At 59.2% G+C, this 15,031-nt stretch overlaps 1 pseudogene; it reads left to right on the top strand.

The window, feature by feature from the left end:
* Nucleotides 1-15,031, top strand: part of LOC140680996 (uncharacterized) — a 608,239-nt pseudogene that overhangs the window by 210,354 nt on the left and 382,854 nt on the right.

The raw sequence follows: 15,031 nt of genomic DNA, 5'->3' as shown, positions 1-15,031 counted from the left end.
GTGGGTTCGTAGTCGAAGTTGGGCGCCAGTCTGTAAAGACGTTCATTTGTATTCCATGGACAGATACAAGTGAGATCTCTGTGGTTAATCTTGGGGGATCAGGTTTATTCGGGATGCAGAAAGGCCCTGCCTCAAGCTGCTAGACACAGCACGTGGCTGGGCCTAAGGTGATGGGGGAGGGGAGAGACAAAGAGGGGAGCAGGGACTCCCGGAGGACGCTCCAGGAAGAGAAGGGAAGATCCAAGAGAGCGTCCAGCCCCCCGGAGACCCTTTATCAAGGGGCGCTCCAAGGTGGGCTGGAACAGGACCTGGGCCAATGGGGTCACAGGCACCTGATGGGTCAGGGGAGGGTTACAGATGTGGGGTGAACCATACATTCTGGGGGGTGAGATGGAACAGTCCATTTGACTTTTGGACCCCTCTGTAGGTGAGGGTTATTGTCCAGCCAGTAGGGGGCGTTATATTCGTCCTGGCTGTAATATTGTGGTTCTTAATCATATTTATCTACCCGTCCCAACAGACAGTTCTCTCCCATGGGAAGGAAAGCCCAGAGCCCCAGTGCTTCAGGGGCAGATGAGAAGCAGCCATTGACATGCCAAGGTCACGCGGACCTGTCAGGTGGTCCCCAGAAGCCCAGCCAGCCAGACCTGTTCCATGTTCTCTTGGTTCCGTGGGACCCCACAGTGTCACAATGGTCTCCTTGGTTCCATCAGGCCCTGGAGTGTCACAATGTTCCCCTTGCTTCTGCAGTGTCACAATGGCCCCATGCTTCCATGAGGCCTTGCAGTGTCACAATGGCTTCGTGGTTCCACAGAGCCCTGATGTGTCACAATGGCCCCTGGGCTCCGTGTGCCCTCGCTGTGTCACAGCGGCTCCTCTGTGACACTGCGGCTGCACAAGGTCACCATGGACCCTTGGTTCACTGTGGTTCTGTAGTGTCACCGTGGTGTCCTTGGACCCACATTGTCACAACTGACCCACGGTTCCATGAGGTTCTGTAGTGTCACTGTAGCAGTCAGAGGCCCTGCAAGGCCTCCCTGGCGGTCACTCACCTAAGATAAGAAATGCCTAAGTCACGGTGACGGGACCAAAGAAGCCCCTCTTCTGCATTCAGACCCTTCTTATCTCTCTGTAAGGGTATTGGTCGTATTCTTCTCAACTCTGGCGACTGGACAATTTCTGACACCCCAGTACCCCATATAAACACCCATTTCTACCAAGTTTGCAGAAGAACTGTCACTGCATCCCTTCAGAGGAGCTGGCAATAAAGGACATCGCTGTGGAGCCACATACAGCCTTCTCTTCCTCTCTCTGTCCCTGTGTGTCTGCCAGAGGCACTTGTGAGCACAGAGCGAAATCACTGAGAGCTGAACTCACAGAGCTGAAATCACTCCAGAGGTGCTCGCTAAGTTGCCTGTGGCTGGGAGCTGAGCCGAGGGACCCAGACAGGCTGAGCCTGACAGCGCAGCGCTATCCGGACACCCACGGCAGCGGCAGCCCGGGGGTCAGATGGACCCCTGGGACCCCAGGCAGCATTAACCAGGAGTGACTGGGATCACAGAGGAACCATAAAGGAAGTTACTGCAGTAATACTGGGACTGTCTGGGAGTGACTGGAATCATACTGAGTGACTTGGAGTGACTGGGACCTTACTGGGGGCAAATGGTACCATAATGAGAGTGACTGGGTTCATACTGGGATCATACTGGGAAGGACTGGAACCATACTGGGAGTGCCTGGAACTATTATAGGGGTGAATGGCAACACCTGGGAACATGCTGGGATCATGCTGGGATCACACAGGGAGTGACCAGGATGATACTGGGATCACACTGAGTGAAACTGGAAGTGACTGGGACCATACTGGGGTGACTGGGAGCCACAGGGCCCATGCTGGGAGTGGCCTGGGGGGAGCTGGGGGAACTGGCCCAGCTGGGGCTCAGGGTTGTTCTCCCCCAGGGCTGCCCCAGGTCCTGCTGCCACCCCTGGCCCCACAGAGCTGAGGGACAGGGCACAGCTGAGGGACAGGGCACAGCCAGGGAACACAGCCTGGCCGAGGGACACTGAGCCCCAGCACTTTGGGCTGTTGCCCTTGGGCTCCCAGCACAGGCCCAGGGGCAGAATCCCCTCCAGAAACTGCTGTTTGCTTTCAGCTCTGCTCTGGAACATTCCCCAGGAGCCCCTGCAGTGGCTGCAGCCCAGCTGGGTGCCCGGGGCCACCAAAGCCGCTCCGGCAGTGCCCTCCTGCCCCGGGCAGGGCACGGAACACCCAAGGAAAGGCTCCTGCTGGGCTCAGGGCAGGGACAGGGCACTCCCCTGGTGCTGCCACGGGCACAGCAGAGCCGGCCTGGGCAAAGGATTGGGATCAATGTCCCATGGAATCCCAGCAGGGATTACTTCTCATTGCACTGCTCTCGTTCGGTTGTCATCAATTCAAATAATTTCCACATGGAATTCCCATGGCAGTGGGTTAGGGAGTAGGTCCATCCATGGAATTTTCACCTGACTGGGATGAGAGTGAGATCTGGCCATGGAAATTCCATGGCAATTCTTGCATTCCCAAGTTCCCCATTTCTGAATCCCCCATTCCCATAGGAATTGCCCTTCCCCTCCTACACCCACCTTTGTGCTCCAGAGCCTCCCGACCATATCTGATGTATTTTGGGGGCCTTTCCACACAGGTGTGTCCCAGGTAATGCTTCATCTGCTCCACCATGATCCCTTTGTGTTCCCAGCACCTCTGGGTGATCCAGATGGCAGTGTTGGACACTGCAAAGCTCCTGGATCCCAGCTGGAAGGAGATGAAATCCCAGCCCTCGTAGCCATACTGGTGGGATCCATGGACGCTCTGTTGGACAGGAGGTCACAGCTGGAAACCCCCTGCACTGTGTGGAGACCTGGGAACAAGGAGAGAACAGACCCATGGAGTCGTGTCCCAGCCCCAGGGAGCCCCTTGGAGCTCCCTGGATTCCCATCCCAGCCCCACAGATCCCCCCCATCCCCAGAGATCCCATCCCAGCCCCTCAGAGTCCTCCATTCCCACAGATCCCAGCCCAGCCCCCGGCTTCCCCCACTCCCCCTGCTCTGGTTGTACCAGCCCCGTCTCCAGGTCACTGTCAGCCACGGGCCGGTTCCTGTCCTTGAGCAGGGTCTGGTTATCCCAATATCCCAGCTCTGGCTATCCCAATGTCCCAGCTCTGGCTGTCCCAATATCCCAGCTCTGGCTATCCCAATGTCCCGGCTCTGGCTCTCCCAATATCCCAGCTCTGGCCATCCCAATATCCAAGGTCTGGCTATCCCAATATCCCAGCTCTGGCTATCCCAATATCCAAGGTCTGGCTATCCCAATATCTTAGCTCTGGGTATCCCAATATCCAAGGTCTGGCTATCCCAATAACCCGGCTCTGCTATCCCAATATCCCGACTCTGCTATCCCAATATCCAAAGTCTGGCTATCCCAATATCCCAGCTCTGGCTATCCCAATATCCCAGCTCTGCCTATCCCAATATCCCAGTTTTGGCTATCCCAGTGTCCCTGCTCTGCCTATCCCAATGTCCCAGCTCTGGCTATCCCAATATCCCAGCTCTGGCTGTCCCAATATCCCAGCTCTGGCTATCCCAATATCCCAGCTCTGGCTGTCCCAATATCCCAGCTCAGCTCCCGCCCCCATCCCCGGTGTCTGTGCCTCCATCCGGCCCCGCTCGCTGCTGCAGCGCTCGCAGGGGGTCCCGTCCACGTCCCCCAAATTAAGGACTGGGGGACTCCCGGGCCGGGCTCCAACAGTGCCCTTCCAGGAACTGCAGGGAGTGGAGAACTGGGGGGACACAAAGATTTGGGGGAGCTGAGGGGGCTGAGAGTTTGGGGTTCCATGGGGTCCACAGGCCAAGGAAAAGGGGGACATGAAGAGCAGGCAGAGCTGGGGAGGAGGTTCAGGGGCTGAGAGCCAAGGAAAGGGGGTGCAGGGACTGGGAGAGCTGGGATGGGGTGTCCAGGGAATCCTGTGCCCAGGAAAGGGGGTGCCAGGGCTCCTGAGTGTGAGGAAAGGAGGAGCTGGGAGCTGGGAAAGGCAGGAATGGGGGCCCAGGGGTCCCAGGTCAGGGAAAAGGGTGGGACTGGGGGTTGGGAGAGGTGGGGAAGGGAACAGGTTGTGTTGGTGGCGGATAAGGGGGTGCAGGGGGGTCTCACTGCCGGGCAAAGGGGTAAAAGGGTGTCTTGTTTCTCAGGAATGGGGGTGCAGGGGGGGTCTCAGGGTCACGGAAATGGGGGGGCAGGGATGGAGAGGTAGAAGGGAGTTCCAGGGGTCCTTGAGCCCAGGAAAGGGGAGTCCAGGGTTTCCCAAAAAGGGGTACCAGGGTGGGAACACCCGGGGTGTTCGGGAAGGGGGAGTTCAGAGGGTCTCTGGTTTTGCACAAAGGTGGGGCTGGGGGCTGGGAAAGGCAGGAATGGGGGTCCAAGGTGTTCCAGGATCAGGCACACGGGAAATCTAGAGGCTGGGAGCAGGGAAAAGGGGAGCAGAGGGCCCTGATGTCCGGAAATGGGGGATTCAGGGGAGTCCCTGTGCAGGATAAGGGGAGCAGGGGGGGTCCCGGTGCCGGCAATGGCGATTCAGGGTCCCGGTGCCCGGGGTCCCACTCCCCCCTCGCCCGCCAGGAGCGCCCCCAGCCCCAGCGCTGGAGCCACCGCGCTGCTCCTCCTCACTCCCAGTATGATCCCAGTATGATCCCAGTAGGATCAGTCACCCAGGAGCTGCTCCCAGTATGATCCCAGTACAGCCCAGTCACTCCTGGCATCCCCCCACCCCTCTCTGCGTTCCGACCTGTCCCGGCTCCATCCCCGCCCCTCCCGCGGCTGCGGGGAGGAGGAGGAGGAGGGAGGAAGAGGCGGAGCGGCAGCGGGAGCAGCAGGAGGAGCGGGGAGGATGAACCGCGGGGCTCCGGCTCCGCCTGAACTCGCAGCACCCCGGGAGCGTCGCCCCCATCCCGCAGGTGCCCGGGCAGGGGGAGCTGGCCCCAAATATCCCGGGGCTCCCTGGGTTTGGGGTTTTTGGGGGGATGTTTGGAGCTGGCGGGGCTCCAAGGCCGAGCCGCAGCTGCCCTCGGGGGGACATCGGGGGTCCCCGGGAGGTGTTTTTGGGGGGTCCCGGTGCGGGTGGCGGCAGAGCCCCGGCGGGGCCGGGGGGATGCGGGTCCCCCCGCGGTGCGGGTTGGGCTTCCCGGCCGGGCCCTCCGAGCTCTGCCGGGGCCGCGTGGGGACCGCGCAGGAGCGGCGGGAGCGGCGGGGGGACCCCGGATTTGGGGAGCCCCGGGAGAGCCGCGGCTTCCCTGGGCGGGAGCGCAGAGAGAGGAGAGCCCCAGGAGCCCCAGCGGGGACCCCGAGAGGGGGGACCCCTGGCAGTGCCGGCACCCGGCAATGGGGGTGCTGGGGCTGGAGGGGCGGCATGGCCGGGAAAGGGGTTCGGGGGTACCGGGGCCGCCACGGGCTGCTCCCAGCAGGTGCCCAGTTCCTACCCCTGTGTGCTTCCAGTTTCCTGGGCACTCCCAGGATGAGCCCAGTCAGCCCCAGTATCACCCTGGTCACTTCCCCTCACTCCCTGCAGGATCCCTGTTTCTCCCAGTATGAGCCCAGTCACTCTCAGTCATTCCCCATTATGACGCTATTTGCCCTCAGCAAGTCCCAGTTGCTCCCACTTTTCTCCAGTGTGTTCCCACTTCTCCCAGTTGCTCCTAGTATAGTCCCAGTCACTCCCAGTATGATCCCAATATGAGTGCAGTATGATCCCAGTCTGCCCCAGCAGGGCCCCAGTCACTCACACTTGCCCCCAGCATGGTCCCAGTTGCCCCCAGCACATTCCCAGTGGCTCCCAGTGTGGTCCCAGTCACCACCTGCATGTTCTTAGGTACTCCCAGTACATCCCAGTTGCCTGGAACATTCTCAGAGTCTTTGCCAGGCACTCCCAGTTACCTCAGCATGGTTCAGCTGCCCCCAGTTTTATCCCAGTCACTGCCAGTACATCCCAGTTGTCACCTGCATGACTCCTGTCATTCCCAGTTGCTCCCAGTTTCTCTCAATGTGTGTGCATTTGGCTCCCAGCATGGGCCTGGCAGGTCCCAGTAACCCCAGTCAGGGTCCCTTGGCACCCACTGTAATCCCAGTATGATCCCAGTCACTCCCAGTATGATGCCAGTGCCCCCCAGTGTGATCCCAGCTGCTCCCTGTCAATGCCAACATGACCCCAGTAACCACCAGTATGATCCCTATGACTCCCAGTATATCCCAGCCACTCCCAGCATACTCCCAGTCCCTCCCACTTCCTCCCAGTTACTTTCAGCATGATTCCAGTTGTTCACAGCCACTCCCAGTCAATCCCAGTATGATTCCAGTCACCCTCCATGGACCTGGCTCCTCCCAGTCTCACCCAGCATGGACCCGGCTGCTCCCACTGTGATCCCAGTATGATCCCAGTTGCTGCCAGAATAGTTGCAGTTGTTCCCAGTTCCTCCCAGTATGATCCCAGGCGTCCCTAGAATAGTCCCAGTCCCACTCAGAATGGTCCCACTCACTCTCAGCTGTCCCCAGCATGGTCCCAGCTGTTCCCAGTGTGGTTCCAGTCCCCCCAGTATGGTCACAGACACTCCCAGTATATTCCAGTTGGCCCAGTAAGGTTCTGGTGACCTCAGAATGATCCCAGTCTTTCCCAGTTACTCCCAGTTGCCTCCAGCATGATCCCAGTTTCTGGCAGTTGCCCAAAGTGTGGTTCCAGTCGCTCCCAGTATGAACCCAGTTTCCCCATTTGTGGTCTCAGTCCCCTCAGCACGGTTCCAGTACCTTCCAATTGGTCCCAGTTGCTTCCAATGTGTCCAGATTTTCCTCCCAACATGGGCCCAGTAGCTCCCAGTGACCCCCAGCCAGGATCCATTCACACCTGCTGGAATCCCAGTGGCTCCCAGGATGATCCCAGCTGCACCCAGTCCCCCCCAGTATGGTTCCAGTCACTCCCAGTATGGTTCCAGTCACTCCCAGTATGATTCCAGCCCTGCCCAGAATGACTCCCTGTCACTCCCAGTGTGGGCCCAGTTGCTCCCAGTCACCTCCAGCATGGTTCCAGTCACAGCCAGCACACTTCCAGTCATTCCCAGTATGATGCCAGCCAGTTCCAGTAGGATCCCAGTATGAATCCAGCATGGGCACAGCTGCTCCCATTATCATCCACTGTGGTTCCAGTTGCTCCCATTTACCCCCACTGTGGTTTCAGTCTCTCCCAGTGTATCCCAGTTGCTCCCACCATGTTCCCAGTCACTCCAGTTGTCCTCAATTGCTTCCAGCCTGATCCCAGTTGCTCCAAGTAAGATCCAGTAGGATCCCAGTTGCCCCCAGCATGCTTTCAGTTGCTTCCTGTTCTCCCCAGTGTGATCCCAGTTGCCCCCAGTTGTCCCTTGTATCAACCCCATCACTCCCCATATGATCCCAGTTGCTCCCAGCATGGTCCCAGTCATGCCCAGTTGTCCCCGGTGTAGACCCACTCACTTCCACTCACTCTCAGTTCTCCCCAGCATGGTCCCCGTTGTTCCCAGTGTGTTCCCAGTCACCCCAGTAAGGTTACAGACATCCCCAGTAAATCCCAGTTGCCTTCAGCATCTCTGTGGTCATTCCCAGACACTCCCAGTGATCCCAGTAAGGTGCTTGTTATCCCAGTATGATCTCAGTCATGCCCAGTATGTCCCAGTTGTCTCCAGCCTGCATCCAGTCATTCCCAATTCCTCCAGTTTGCTTGCAGCATGATCCCAGTTTTTCTCAGTTGCTCCCAGTAGCCCAAAGTGGGATCCCAGTTGCTTCCTTTCATCACCAGTATGAGCCCAGTAACCTCCAGTATGATCCTTGTCACATGCCAGCACTCCCAGTATGGTCCCAGTATAATCCCAGTAACTTCAAATCACTCGCAGTATGGTCCCAGTTGCCTCCAGCTACATCAACCCAGTCAATCCCAGTATGATGCCATTTGCTCCCATAGTGCTCCAAGTTGCTCCCAGTCACCCCCAGTACAGGGATGCTGTGCATGGTGTGTTCCCAGTCACTCTCAGACACTCCCAGTATTAGTCCAGTCCCTCCCAGTATGATCCAGAGATGACGCCAGTGTGCTCCCAGTCAGTGCCAATATGAACCAGTTGTGCTCCACATGGTTCCAGTTGCCCCTTTCACCCTCACTGTCCCTCCCAGTCTCTCACAGTGTCCCCCAGTTCCTTCCAGCATATTCCCACTCACTCCCAGTTCCTTCCAGCGCGATCCCATTTGCTCACAACCACTCCCAGTCAGCCTCAGTGTCGTGGCACTCACTGCCAGTATGATCCCTGTCACCTCCAGCATGATCCCAGTATAAGCCCAGTCGTTTCCAGTCATCCCCAGCAGGCACCCAGTGACTCCCAGTTCCTCCCAGTTGCTCCTAGCATGATCCCAGTTGCTCACAGCTGCTGCCAGTCACCCTCATCATGCTCCCAGTCACTCCCAGTATATCCCATTTGCCCCCAGCATGGTCTCAGTCGGCCCCTGTAGGCTCCTACTCTGTGTCAGTATGATCCCAGTACGATCCCAGTCTCCCTCAGGGTGACTGCAGTCTGCCCTGGCACGGGCCCAGCTGCTCCCAGTATGATTCCAGTACAATCCCAGTACAAACCAGTCCTTCCCAGTGCTGCCACCCCTGGCATCCCCGAGCCCTCTCTGTGTTCCCCCCTCCTGATCTCCTGAGAAGAGCCCCAAGGGCCGGCAGTGCCCAGGCAGGGTCCCCAGGCAGCCCCAGTTTGGATGTGCAGCCCCCAGTTTCCCCAGTTTGCCTCTCCTTTGGCCCGGGCCGGGTTCCCCCCTGGAACAGCGGCTGGGAGCAGCCGAGAGCCCCGCGCTGCCCATCCCGACCTGTCCCGGCTCCATCCCCGCTCCTGCCGCGGGCTGCCGGGGCTGCGGGAACGGGAACCGAGGGTGTCGCTGCTCCTGGGGGAGGAGGAGGAGGGAGGGAAGGGCAGGGATGAAGGAGGAGCTGGAGGTGGGGATGGGGAGGAGGAGGAGGAGGGGGTATGGAAGGGGAGGGATGGAAGAGGAGAAGGAGGTGGGGACGGGACACAGGAGGAGGAGCGATGGAAGATGAGGGATGAGGGAGCAGAAGGCGGTGGGGTTAGAGAGCAGGAGGAGGGGGAAGGAAGGGCAGGGAGAGAAGGGCAGGGATGGAGGAGGAGCGGGAGGTGGGCTTAGGGAGGAGGAGGAGGAGGAGGAGGGGGGATGGAAGAGGAGGGTCGGCAGGAAGAGGAAGAGGAGGTTGAAAGGCGGATGGAGCAGAGCAGAGAGAAGCGCACGGTCAGCCCTGCCTGAATTCGCAGCCCCCACCTGTGGGATCATCGCCCCCCATCCCGCAGGTGAGCGGGGAGGGGGAGCTCGGGCCAGGTCTCCTGGGGGGTGCCTGGGTTGGGTTTTTTGGGGAGATGTTTGGAGAAGGAAGAACTGCGAAGGTGAGCGGAAAAGTCCCCTTGGGGGGACTCCTTGGAGCCCTGGCAGCCCAGAGCAGGGAAGAGGGGGAGAAGGGAGCCCGGGAGCCCAAACAGCCCCGGCACCCCTGAATGGGGAGCGCCAAGAGGGGGGAGCTTTTCGGATTGCTGGGACTCCCGGCAGCCTGGGGAGGGCGGGCAGCAAGGAGAAGGGGGACCCCCAATCCAAGCGTGACCCCAGCAGCTGGGACAGGGGGGAGCCCCAAACAGCAAAGGGGAGGGAGCAGGGACGGGGAACTCCTGGGAGGCTTTTTCAGGGCTGGATCTCGGTGTTCAGGAGGTTTTTATGGAGCCCAGGTGGCCAGGGACTTCTAGGGATGGACTGGGACAGAGGGAGCTTCCAACTCAACGTGCTCATCTCTTGTTTTCCCCAAACCAGGTTTCCCCACTCCCAGCCCCTGGGAGGCTGCGAGGAAGAGGAAGAGCCTCTCCTTGTCCTTCCTCCCCCAGAGCAGGAGCTGAGGATGGAGAGCAGGGAGGACAAATCCCCGCGGCAGAACCTGGTGGAAGAGGCCGTTTTGAGTGGCTCCACAGCGCAGGAACCCTACAGGGAGGAAAAGCCCTGGAGATCCCGCACGAGGAGGGGCTGCAAACGCAGATCGCGGGGATCTGAGGGGGAAAGACCCACCCTGGGCCGGGGAGGCGGCCGGAGATGGATCCAGAGCTCGGAGCTGGCGGTCCCTGAGCAGCTCCATGATGGGGAGAAGCCCCACAAGTGCTCGGAGTGTGGGAAGGGCTTCAGGTGGAGCTCTGACCTGATCGTGCACCAAAGGACCCACACTGGGGAGAGGCCCTACGAGTGTGGGGAGTGTGGGAAGAGCTTCAGCCAGAGCTCCAGCCTGATCGTGCACCAGAGGATCCACACTGGGGAACGGCCCTATCAGTGTTCCAAGTGTGGGAAGGGGTTTACGAGGAGATGCCATCTCTTCCTGCACTATCAGAGTCACACAGAGGAGAGGCCCTTCTGCTGCCCCAACTGCGGGAAGGGATTCAGGAACAACTCCCACCTCACCACGCACCGGCGCATCCACACTGGGGAGAGGCCCTACAAATGTTCCAAGTGTGGATAGAGGTTTCAGACCAGCTCCCATCTCCTCCGGCATTATCGGGTTCACACAGAGAAGAGGTCCTTTCACTGCCCCGACTGCAGGAAGGGATTCAGGAAGAACTCACACCTCACCATGCACCGGCGCATCCACACTGGGGAGAGGCCCTACAAATGTTCCAAGTGTGGGAAGAGGTTTCAGACCAGCTCCCATCTCCTCCAGCACTATCCGGTTCACACGGAGGAGAGGCCCTTCCGATGCCCCGACTGCGGGAAGGGATTCAGGCACAACTCCACCCTCATCCAGCATCGCTGCATCCACACCGGGGAGAGGCCCTACGAGTGTGGGGAGTGTGGGAAGAGCTTCACCCACAGCTCCAGCCTGATCAAGCACCAGAGGACCCACACTGGGGAGAGGCCCTACGAGTGTTCTGAGTGTGGGAAGGGGTTTCAGACCAGCTCCCATCTCCTCCAGCACTATCCGGTTCACACAGAGGAGAGGCCCTTCCGCTGCCCCGACTGCGGGAAGGGATTCAGGGAAAACTCAAAACTCATCCAGCATCGCCGCATCCACACTCGGGAGAGGCCCTACGAGTGTCCCCGGTGTGGGAAGAGATTCTCACACAGCTCTAACTTGACCAAACACCAACGGAGGCACCAGTAAGTAAAGCCTGGGAATCTCAGGAAAACGGGAAACTGGACAAGACAAACGCACATCCAATCAATATGATTAATGCAACGTTCTCCGTTTATTCACGATAAGGCGATAGTTTATATAAGCTTCTACATAGTTTACAGAAACAAAGACACTCTGATTGGTAGGCTAACATTGTTTTCCTTTTCCTTAAAACGGCCTACACTTTACACCATAAAACCTATACTAGTTCACACCCAGTGGTCCCCACAATACCTTAAGACTATTTACTATCTGCGCCACAAACTCTGAATTTCTAACTGCGTCAGAGGCCTGAAGGCCACACCAGGCCTCAATCTGAGGCCTGGCCTGGAGTAGCTCAACTTTCACAATTCATGCCCTCTTTCTCTCAAAAATGCTGCAACATGGATCACAGGGAATGTGGGTCACCAGGGCTGTGCCCAATGTGGGTCCTCCAGTGGGGGATGGAGTTTAGCTCTTCTCGCACTTAGGGCACTCACAGGGCTTCCCTTACCGGTGCCTCCGTTGGTGTCGGGTCAAGATAGAGCTCTGTGAGAATCTCTTCCCACACCGGGGACACTCGTAGGGCCTCTCCCCGGTGTGGATACGGCGATGACGGATGAGGATGGAGCTGTCCCTGAATCCCTTCCCGCAGACGGGGCAGCAGAAGGGCCTCTCCTCTGTGTGAATCCGATAGTGCTTGAGGAGATTGGAGCTGGTCTGAAACCTCTTCCCACACTTGGAACACTCGTAGGGCCTCTCCACAGTGTGGATGCGGCGATGCTGGATGAGTTTTGAGTTGTCCCTGAATCCCTTCCCACAGTCGGGGCAGTAGAAGGGCCTCACCTCTGTGTGAACCGGATAGTGCTGGAGGAGACAGGAGCCGGTCTGAAACCTCCTCCCACACTTGGAACACTCATAGGGCCTCTCCCCAGTGTGGATCCTCTGGTGCATGATCAGGCTGGAGCTCCGGCTGAAGCTCTTCCCACACTCCCCACACTCGTAGGGCCTCTCCCCAGTGTGGATCCTCTGGTGCACAATCAGGTCAGAGCTCCACCTGAAGCTCTTCCCACACTCCGAGCACTTGTGGGGCTTCTTCCCATCATGGAGCTGCTCAGGGACCCCCAGCTCCGAGCTCTGGCTCCATCTCTGGCTGCCTCCCCGGCCCAGGGTGGGTCTTTCCCCCTCAGATCCCTGTGATCTGCGTTTGCAGCCCCTCCTCGTGTGGGATCTCCGGGGCTTTTCCTCCCCGTCAGGTTCCTGTGCTGTGGAGCCGCTCAAAACGGCCTCTTCCTCCAGGTTCTGCCGCGGGGATTTGTCCTCCCTGCTCTCCATCCTCAGCTCCTGCTCTGGGGAAGGAAGGACAAGGAGAGGCTCTTCCTCTTCCTCGCAGCCTCCCAGGGGCTGGGAATGGGAAATCCTGGTTTGGGGAAAACAAGGGATGAGCACGTTGAGTTGGAAGCTCCCTCTGTCCCAGTCCATCCCTAGAAGTCCCTGGCCACCTGGGCTCCATAAAAACCTCCCAAACACCGAGATACAGCCCTGAAAAAGCCTCCCAGGAGTTCTCTGTCCCTGCTCCCTACCCTTTGCTGTTCAGGGCTCCCCCCTGTCCCAGCTGCTGGGGTCACGCTTGGATTGGGGGTCCCCCTTCTCCTTGCTGCCCGCCCTCCCCAGGCTGCCGGGAGTCCCAGCAATCCCAAAAGCTCCCCCCTCTTGGCTCTCCCCATTGAGGGGTGCCGGGGCTGTTTGGGCTCCCGGGCTCCCTTCTCCCCTTCTCCCCTGCTCTGGGCTGCAGGGGCTCCAAGGATTCCCCCCAAGGGGACTTTTCCGCTCCGCTTCGCAGTTCTTCCTTCTCCAAACATCTCCCCAAAAAACCCAACCCAGGCACCCCCCAGGAGACCTGGCCCGAGCTCCCCCTCCCTGCTCACCTGCGGGATGGGGGGAGATGATCCCACAGGTGGGGGCTGCGAATTCAGGCAGGGCTGACCGCGCGCTTCTCTCTGCTCTGCTCCATCCGCCTTTCAACCTCCTCTTCCTCTTCCTGCCGACCCTCCTCTTCCATCCCCCCTCCTCCTCCTCCTCCTCCTCCCTAAGCCCACCTCCCGCTCCTCCTCCATCCCTGCCCTTCTCTCCCTGCCCTTCCTTCCCCCTCCTCCTGCTTTCTAACCCCACTGCCTTCTGCTCCCTCATCCCTCATCTTCCATCGCTCCTCCTCCTGTGTCCCGTCCCCTCCTGCCTGTCCTCCTTTACCTCTTCCCTTCCATCCCTCCTCCTCCTCCTCCTCCTCCTCCTCCTCCTCCTCCTGCCCCTCGCTATCCCCACCTCCTTCTCCGCTTCCATCCCTCCCCTTCCATACCCCCTCCTCCTCCTCCTCCCCATTCCCACCTCCCGCTCTTCCTTCATCCCTTCCCTTCCCTCCCTCCTCCTCCTCCCCCAGGAGCAGCCACACCCTCGGTTCCCGTTCCCGCAGCCCCGGCAGCCCGCGGCAGGAGTGGGGATGGAGCCGGGACAGGTCGGGATGGGCAGCGCGGGGCTCTCGGCTGCTCCCAGCCGCTGTTCCAGGGGGGAACCCGGCCCGGGCCAAAGGAGAGGCAAACTGGGAAACTGGGGGCTGCACATCCAAACTGGGGCTGCCTGGGGACCCTGCCCGGGCACTGCCGGCCCTTGGGGCTCCTCTCAGGAGATCAGGAGGGGGGAACGCAGAGAGGGCTGGGGGATGCCAGGAGTGGCAGCACTGGGAAGGACTGGTTTGTACTGGGATTGTACTGGAATCATACTGGGAGCAGCTGGGCCCATGCCAGGACAGACTGCAGTCACCCCGAGGGAGACTGGGATCGTACTGGGATCATACTGACACAGAGTAGGAGCCTACGGGGGGCCAACTGAGACCATGCTGGGGGCAAATGGGATATACTGGGAGTGACTGGGAGCAGCTGTGAGCAACTGGGATCATGCTGCAAGCAAACTAGAGGAATTTGGAATGACTGGATGCAGGCTGGAGACAACTGGGACATACTGGGCATGACTGAGATCATACTGGGATAACAAGCACCTTACTGGGATCACTGGGAGTGTCTGGGAATGACCACAGAGATGCTGAAGGCAACTGGGATTTACTGGGGATGTCTGTAACCTTACTGGGGTGACTGGGAACACACTGGGAACAACGGGGACCATGCTGGGGAGAACTGAGAGCGAGTGGAAGTGAGTGGGTCTACACCAGGGACAACTGGGCATGACTGGGACCATGCTGGGAGCAACTGGGATCATATGGGGAGTGATGCGGTTGATACAAGGGACAACTGGGGGCAACTGGGATCACACTGGGGAGAACAGGAAGCAACTGAAAGCATGCTGGGGGCAACTGGGATCCTACTGGATCTTACTTGGAGCAACTGGGATCAGGCTGGAAGCAATTGAGGACAACTGGAGTGACTGGGAACATGGTGGGAGCAACTGGGATACACTGGGAGAGACTGAAACCACAGTGGGGGTAAATGGGAACAACTGGAACCACAGTGGATGATAATGGGAGCAGCTGTGCCCATGCTGGATTCATACTGGGATCCTACTGGAACTGGCTGGCATCATACTGGGAATGACTGGAAGTGTGCTGGCTGTGACTGGAACCATGCTGGAGGTGACTGGGAGCAACTGGGACCACACTGGGAGTGACAGGGAGTCATTCTGGGCAGGGCTGGAATCATACTGGGAGTGACTGGAACCATACTGGGGGGGACTGGGTGCAGCTGGGATCATCCTGGGAGCCACTGGGATTCCAGCAGGTGTGAATGGATCCTGGC

The sequence above is a fragment of the Taeniopygia guttata genome, chromosome 30 (genome assembly GCF_048771995.1).
Source record: "Taeniopygia guttata chromosome 30, bTaeGut7.mat, whole genome shotgun sequence".
NCBI lineage: Eukaryota > Metazoa > Chordata > Aves > Passeriformes > Estrildidae > Taeniopygia > Taeniopygia guttata.
The sequence above is the reverse complement of the archived record's forward strand: the minus strand, read 5'-3'. Positions and strand labels throughout refer to the sequence as shown.